The sequence below is a fragment of the Babylonia areolata genome, chromosome 12 (assembly GCF_041734735.1).
Source record: "Babylonia areolata isolate BAREFJ2019XMU chromosome 12, ASM4173473v1, whole genome shotgun sequence".
NCBI classification, from domain to species: Eukaryota; Metazoa; Mollusca; class Gastropoda; order Neogastropoda; family Buccinidae; genus Babylonia; species Babylonia areolata.
In genome coordinates, this window is record NC_134887.1 from 30201661 (window position 1) to 30210082 (window position 8422).

The window sequence follows — 8422 nt, forward strand, 5'->3', positions numbered from 1 at the left end:
CTTTGTAAGACTAAGACGAGGCAATTTCATTTATCATATTTCACAGTCTTTGTCACGAGAGTAGACAATTTCAGTTGTTATATTTTACAGTTTTTGTCAGCAGGCGAGACAATATCATTTATTGTATTTTGCAGTGTTTGTCAACAGATGAGACAATTTCACCTTTAAATGTTAGGGCTGCATGCTATGGGGCTGTGTCTATCCAGTGAAGTGAGCATGAAGTTTTGAAAACTCTTGAACACTCATCTGCTTTGTTGTACTGTAACTAATGTGCTGTTAACATTTTCTTTAGAGAGCAACATGGACAACTGGTGAATCCTTTCAGTTTTAGTCGGGGCAAACAGCACACGCGCGCATGCACACACACACACACACACACACACACACACACACACACACACACACACACTCACTCACGCATGAGCTTTGTTTATGACTTGGTTTATCAGGTGGTTTAAAGAAAAAGAGGCTATGGTACAGGACTGCTTTGCACTGTTGGAACATAGTGTGGGTGAAGCTTTCATCATCATTGTCCATGACATACCAGTATTCATATTACAGGTTGGACTCAGGTTATATTTATTCATGTTTTTTGTGTCCTTTTTTTTTTCATTGTCGAAAATCAAGCCATTCCATTCCTTGTATCAGTTTGGGTGGATTTTCAAGAAGACATGAAGGATTACTGAACCATGTATATATAGGTAATTGTTCCCTTTATTATTACTGTCGTTTTGAATATCATTTGTGTTAGATGATACTTCTTTTTATCTTTATTGTTATTATTTTATCATGAAAAATTGTCTAGGCAGGAGAGGAATTATATTGGTACTGGTTTTGAGCTGTATAGATACGGAAGGAATGAAATTTCTCAAAAAGGCTTCCCATGATTCAGAGGAAAAAGTCAGAAGTTTTCACTGCCTGGATAACACATAACTTAACTTTGGCTGTGAACATGGAATGTGAGTGTAATGAAGACATCACAGAGAACGTCACAGGAGCCATGTGACAGCCAGTGCCAGACAACAGTGTCGCTGCCTTTACCATTTTTTTTTGCTTAAAAGGAAAGTCAGCTGAGACAATCCACATAGAAAAGAATTGCCATCCAAGGGGTTTTGGTTTTGAAGAATATATCTTAAGCATTAAAAGACAGGAACAGAGTAATACTCACCTATGTCAGACCTGCATGGTCTTCATTAGCATTTTGTTCTAGTCATTGTCCACTCATAGAATAAACTCTGTGGATTTTTAAAACAGCAAAACAGTTAAAATCCATTGACCGTTGAAAGTGAGTGGAAAACAAAGATATAAATATATATGTGTGTTTGTGTGCATATACATACAGGCTTACAAACATGTAAACAAATCAGCAAACTTCAGACTAAGGAGAAGAAAGATTTTCATTAGTTGTGGCAAGTACTGTAATAAAAGACAGAAATATTCCTTTTTGAAATCATGCATATTAAATTGGTCAGGTCTGTCAGTTAAAACACTCATGTAAAAACATGTGTTGTCAGGAGATAGTTCCTATTATAGTTCTTTGCTTTTTTTATATTTCCTGTTCTGGTTCTTTGCTAAAAGTTCTTTTTTGTCATGTACTGCATGTACTTTATGTATACTTTAACAAGGACGCTTCTTAAAAAAGAACTTGCATTTGTATTTGGCAAAAGAATAAAACGTTACCCTCATTGAACTTTTTTCTTTGTGAAATAAGCTGTAGTGTCCTGTTAGGAGTGTGGCCTGGCTAAAATAGTTTTTATCATATGTAAATATGACAAGAACATTGATAGCTCTTGAGAATTTCCTCATGATTTATCAGTTTTATAACATCTGTCACAGGCAAGACTTCATTACCGGTAATTGTTTCACAATGTGTCATTGAACAAGAACCTTAGACTGATTTGACATGCAGACAATTTTATTGACTCCTGTAATTTTTGGTCTACAGGGCACTGAGGTATATAAGGCACACTCCCAGAATTAAAAACAGAATTCACGAAAAGCAAGATGCACTCATTTGTTAGGTACAGACAAAGTTAGAGATCTTGTGCCACTCAAAAATACTCTGGAAACAAGCAAACCTTGACTGAACGAATCTGACAGTGTCACAAACTTTCAGTGTTGTGATGTTGGTAGTAACATAGAACAAAGAAAAGCAACAGGAAAACAGGCTTTCTCACTCATAAATTGGTACATCTTTGTTTCTGAAGAGTGTTTATTGGGTTGAAAAAAGGAGAAGGAGGGCGATGTCCATTATAACTCAGTGAAGAGAAATATCACAAAAAGAAAAGTAAACGCAAATGGACAGCATACAAGTGAAAGGAAAAGGAGTTTTTTGTAGAGGCATGACATTTTGCTTGTAGTCAGTCCGTTGTCTTTTGGGCAGCGTGTGGACAGCAGCCTTATTGTTTTCTCCTGTGCTCTGTCTCTCTCTCCTCCTGTCTGTGCTCATGTTTCTTTCCCTCAGTGGAGGCTTTTAATCTCTTCAAGTCTCAAGTCTCTCTCTCTCTCTCCCCCCCTCACCCTCTCGCTTGTATTGTGATTGCACAGTTGAGAGACAAAGAAAGACTGACAAAGTTGTGGTAACTTACATTAAACTTGCATTACCAGTAATTTATTGTGCTGCATATAGACGCACCCCCTTAAAGTGTGTATCAGTTCATTGTAATATTCAGTATTTGCTCTTCTGACACTTTTTTTTTCTTTAAAGCATGTATGCATCAGGTAATAATAATCATCTGAGAGTTGTTTTCATTTAAAACATGTATATATCAGCTAGAAATAATCTTCTGGCATTTACTTTCCTTTGAAGCATGTGTTAGCTAACAATGATACCTACTGTTTGCTCATATGACTTTCTCTGAAGTCACTGTTTCCTTTTAGTGTTTTTTCAAGATTGTCATCCTTTATTTTCAACTTGCTGCCAGGTAAAATGTTGCTCTCACTGTCACCTTGGTACATGGTTTTAGTGTGTAGTTCATGTCTGTATCATACACTGTATTGCTGCATTTATATCTTGATTTGCTGGGTTTTTATTTCATTACAATCTGAGCTGTTTGTGAGCAGCTGTTTTGTTATTTGTAGTGAGGTGCAAATGTTGCTATTGTGCTTTTGTTGTGTGGTTAGCGTGCATGTTTAGATGCATTAACTTGTACAGAAACTAACAGGGGAAATGATTGGGAGAAAAGCCCTTTAATTTCAGTTGAACAGATCATAGTGCTGTCAGGAATTTCACAACATTTTCTCATCAGCTACAAGTGCTGGAGGATGTAGACTTGACAAGAGTAATAAATATTGATGAGACATTTGCAGCAGCCCGCCCCCACGGCCTTTATTAGGTGTTGCTTGAAGGTTCAAAATGTGTAAGTTGATTATTTTTTTTCTCACAAACAGCCATCATTGAATAAGCATAAATATAAAAGTGGTTTTGAACATGGGTAAGTGAAAAAGATGTGATACTTGCTTTTGGACAGGACAGCTGGTACAAGTGGCTGTTGGAGAACACAGCAGTGTTGTACATGTTTGAGGTCGTGCAACAACAGGCACTGCTGTATGCAGCAATTATAATCATGTGGTTGACTGACTAGTCAGCTGTCACCAGTCCATTGTCTCCCTTCACAAGAAGAGAGAACATGTACACATCTGTAGCAGACGATAAGTGTTTGCCAGTAAGTCCTGCAACACCCCTGATGCTGTTTTTGTCAGGAATACAAAAACCACACACACACATATATATATATACAAACATACACGTAGACACTACTCTACAGACTGCCAGTTCCAGCACACAGTTTATTAAAATCTGTGGGGTTCTTGCAGCGCTCTGTCACATTGAAATGTCATGGCGCTTTGAGCTCTAAATAAACTAGAGGAGAGCATTATTAGTTTTAATGTATTATTAGTAGTAATAGTACTAATTATTTTTATTTTTATAACCCTTCTTCTTCATCTTACCATTATTATCATTATTGTTACCATCTGCAGACTGCAAAACATGCCGTGACAATTTTTTTAATTTTTATCAGTTTAAATTGCTTCAGTCTGTTTTATTCATTTTGTTGAAACATTTCTGGCAAGGCGGCCATTTCTGACAGGCTATTACTTCACCACTTATATGTATATATATTTTTTAAATTAGTATTATTATTTATTATATTTTTTTGTTATTCTTGAGGCCTGACTAAGCGCGTTGGGTTACGCTGCTGGTCAGGCATCTGCTTGGCAGATGTGGTGTAGCGTATATGGATTTGACCGAATGCAGTGACGCCTCCTTGAGCGACTGATACTGATATACATATTGAATTCAAGTCAGGAGGGCTCACACTTCTTGTTTTAATAATGCACTGTTTTTGGTTGAAATTTGTTTCTGAATTACAGACAGTACATTTTTACTATTAACCGCAAATAGTATGCTTTGTGTTATAAAAATGTACAGATTAACATTGAATAGGAATCACCTTGTGTTTTGTTGAAAACAATCATTTCACCTTTTGGATGAGTTGTGTACTCCATTCTAAATTGTTGTACATGTTTACTTCTTTGAAAAAAAAAAAAATGAAGATGTATGTTTCAATAAAGCATAATGAATTATCACCAGTTATGTTTTAACAATGTGTCATTAATAACCACAAGTGATTTATCATTTTGAAGCTTGTTTTCATCAGTATCCTTTTGATTTTTCAGGATGTCTGGTTTACATTTCAGTGTATTTGTGATTTTCCAACATGTATGGTTTACATTTTGGCTGTGTATATTTTCGGTTTTTATTTTGATTAAATTTGGTTCTGTCACTGTGGGAATAAATGTGATCAGTTTTTCAGATTGGAATGCTGTCTTGTCATTGAAAGATTTTTTTTTTCTCTTTGAAAGAATATTTATTGTAGACCTTTGTTTTGTTGGTGGAGGGTTTATTGTGTTTTCCAGAGTTAGCACACTCACACATTTCGTTTTGTTTGCAGTCAGATTGTATGCGCTGTCAGTACTATCAGAAACATGCCTGAAAAACAAGGAAAAGAGGACTTAAAAAAAACAACAACAAAAACAGTGTGTATATAATACAAACATGCACACAAGCACAGAACCACATGCACGTCCACTGAAATACAATTTGTTTCTGCTGAATCGATATGGTGACATTGCTTCAGTCAGTCAGACCTTACTAGTTTTCTTGTTTTAATTTAGACCAGACATTGCTTGTGGTTTCAGTGAACATGGAGGGTACATTTTACTCATGAAATATGTTACTGTTGCCATTTTTTGTTTATGGTTTTGAGTTGTACTCATATCCTTATACATTCCATGTACAATGGCTGCCCCCCCCCCCCCCCCCCCATGAGACATGAAAATTAAAGACATTGAAAGTGGGTTTGTTATGTTTCTCTTTTTTTTTTTTTGATGAAGAAAAGGAACATAAACAGAAGATTTTGATGCCAGTTTCATTGTTTATAGTCCCATAGCTGTTACGAAAATAATTTTATTCATGGACGGTCAGTTTGTCAGTTTCAGGGGGAGAGAGAGGGAATAAATGTGATGTGATTAAATAAAAGGAAATAGGAAAGTATTACAGATATCATTGGCATGAAACATTGATGTGCAGGACCCACAGACAATGACAAATAATGACAGCAAAACATACATGCATGTTCACACACACACACACACACACACACACACACATAGACTATGAAAAAATATTTCAACAAAACGTGTGTGTACACTCCTCTCTCTTTCTCTCTTTCCACTTTCCCCTCTGAAGATGAAATCATGGTGCATATATAATTTATTCGTGACTCACTTACATTGATTACAGACAATTTTTAAGGTTTATTATTATTTATTTTATTTTATTTTTTTGGTATACTTTTACATAGATTGACAACTTTGCATTCATTTTACACAGAAATTTGTTTTAACAACAAAAAAAATAATCATTTCTGTAGTTGATGGGAAATTTTTTTGTGTGCAATAAAACCAATCTTTTGAATTCCATTTGACCTTTTTTGGCATAAATGTGTTAGTGTGTGTGCGCATGCGCTCATGTGTGTGTGTGTGTATGTGTGTGTGTTGTGCACAATCGGTACAGAATCTGAGAGAAAAACTGGATAGCCAGAAAACTTACATTAGGAAAAAAAATTATATAGGTTGCAATATTATCCATAATCATACCCCCAAAAAATATGTACAGAGAAAGCACACATCCATGTTTTCGCTATGTTAAATATTGGCCCTCCCTTTCTCTCTCCTTTCCTTACAGACAGAACACAACATACTAGTGGTAACACTTCTTCCACTGAAGCAATTCAAAGTGGAGTTCCTCAAGGATCTGTTCTTGGGCCACTTCTATTCTGCACATTCATCAATGACCTTCCTTTGGCTATATCAGACCCAAGAGTCTCATGTGATCTTTTTGCAAATGACACTTCCCTTCATTCCAATGCTGTCAGCATTGCTTCTGTTCAATATTTTCTTCAGACAGGCATAAATGATGTTTCTAAATGGTGCAAATCCAACTCTATGGCGCTTCATCGCCCAAAAAAGAGTATGATACTTGCACGAAGACAAAAGCATAAAAAAAACAACCCAACTTGTCCTCACTTTGAATATTGATGACAACTCCATTGAACAAGTCCTCGACCACCATGTCTTGGGAGTCATAATAGATGATGAACTGAAATGGCAATCACACATTATGTCTGTCTGCAAAAGGTTTGCCTGCAGTCTTTTTTTTTTTTCTTTTTTTTTTACTTAATCAGCTCAAGCCTTACACAGACAGTGATGCTTATAAAATGTTCTTCCATACTCACTGTCTTTCTCACATTAATTACGCATCTTTGTCTGGAGCTGAGCTGCAGATGTTCATTTTAAAAAGCTAAATTCCCTACACAAGAGAGCAGCCAAAATAATTTTACCAGATCCTTCAATGTCAACTTTTGAAAAACAAGCTAAACACCTTTCCATTGCAAAAGCAGTTAGTATTCAACAAAGCTTTACTTGTGTACAAAGTGCACAATAACTTGGCACCACAATATCTATATTGGCTTACCCGAGCCTCATGCCGATACAGCTTGAACAAGTACATTTTATCATGCACCCGCATTGATATGTTCGAAACAAGTTTTGCATTTTCAGGTGCATCCCAATGGAACTCACTCCCTGTACACATACAAACGAGCAGTTCTCTACCTACTTTCAAGTCAAATCTCCATACATATCTTTAATCCTTCCCACCATAAATGACTCAGATATCGAAGCGACCATTGGCAGTAACAATGAGGGCATTTATATATCTAACTTACTGGATCCGTTTTTATTGTTTCTCCTTGTTCTTGTTTTGGTCTTGTTCTTATTATGTCCTATTTTCTTTTCATTCACTTTGTTTTGTTTGCTTGTTTGATTTCTTTCATTTTCCTCTATTTTGTGTGCATGCATGAATTTCTTCATTTCATTCCTGCATGATGGTGTTAATAGCTGTTGTATAAGTGATATTGGTGATGGTAGTTGTCATTTAAGTATTAATTACAACTGTCGTAGGTGGATTTGATGATAACAACAATGTGGCTTTAGTCATCCAGTTGTCAATACTGATGACACATTTCTCTTCCCCTTTCTCTCTCATCCTTCTGTCAATCTGTGTGTGTGTGTCTGTTCTTTATCATATTCTTTCTCCAGGACTTTCTCTTTTTTTTAATTCTCTCTTTCTCCCCTTTTCATTAAATATATATGTGCTGTTGTAACTGATGTAGATTAGCATGGACAGGCTGGAAGAATGGGCCATGCCCAAAATCTTAATCCTTGAATAAAAAAGTTTTGAGTTCTCTCCACATAAGTTATATACCATTACATATTTTCTACTATGGATAATAACCTCTGAACAGTGTGAGTAACATGCTTGAAAGTAAGGATTTCTGTACAAATGTATTTCAAGCTGCTGAACACGGGTTTGCGTAATACTTGACCAACGCCAGTTTCGGTTTCAAGGCATGAAAGCGTGCGTATTGACCCGTGTACATCACATCACATCTGCTGAAGATAAAAACGGTACTGGGGACAAGATGGGCCGGGGGGAGGGGTGATGGTGGAAGTGAGAAAGTGGGGAGCAGATGCTTGATCAAAGCACAAACCCAACACGCTGGTCAGGCCTAGGAAACATACCACAGTTCGACAAACGCTGATGATCAGAGGTGTCTGATTGAAGTTAGTAGTCTCTGTTGCTAAAACAGTAGAGCAGCGAGCAATCTTTCTTTTTTCAGTCTGAGGTGGGCATGATACTTTATCCACAACGGTTAATTTTAACCGGTCAAAGGAGTGTCATATTGAGGTGCTCAAGTTTTCTTTGCGAACGGTTTGGGAAAAGATTCGAACAGAGATCAACCCCCGTCGTCATCATCACAAAGTGACTTCCCTTGTCAATGGACTCCCTTGCCGA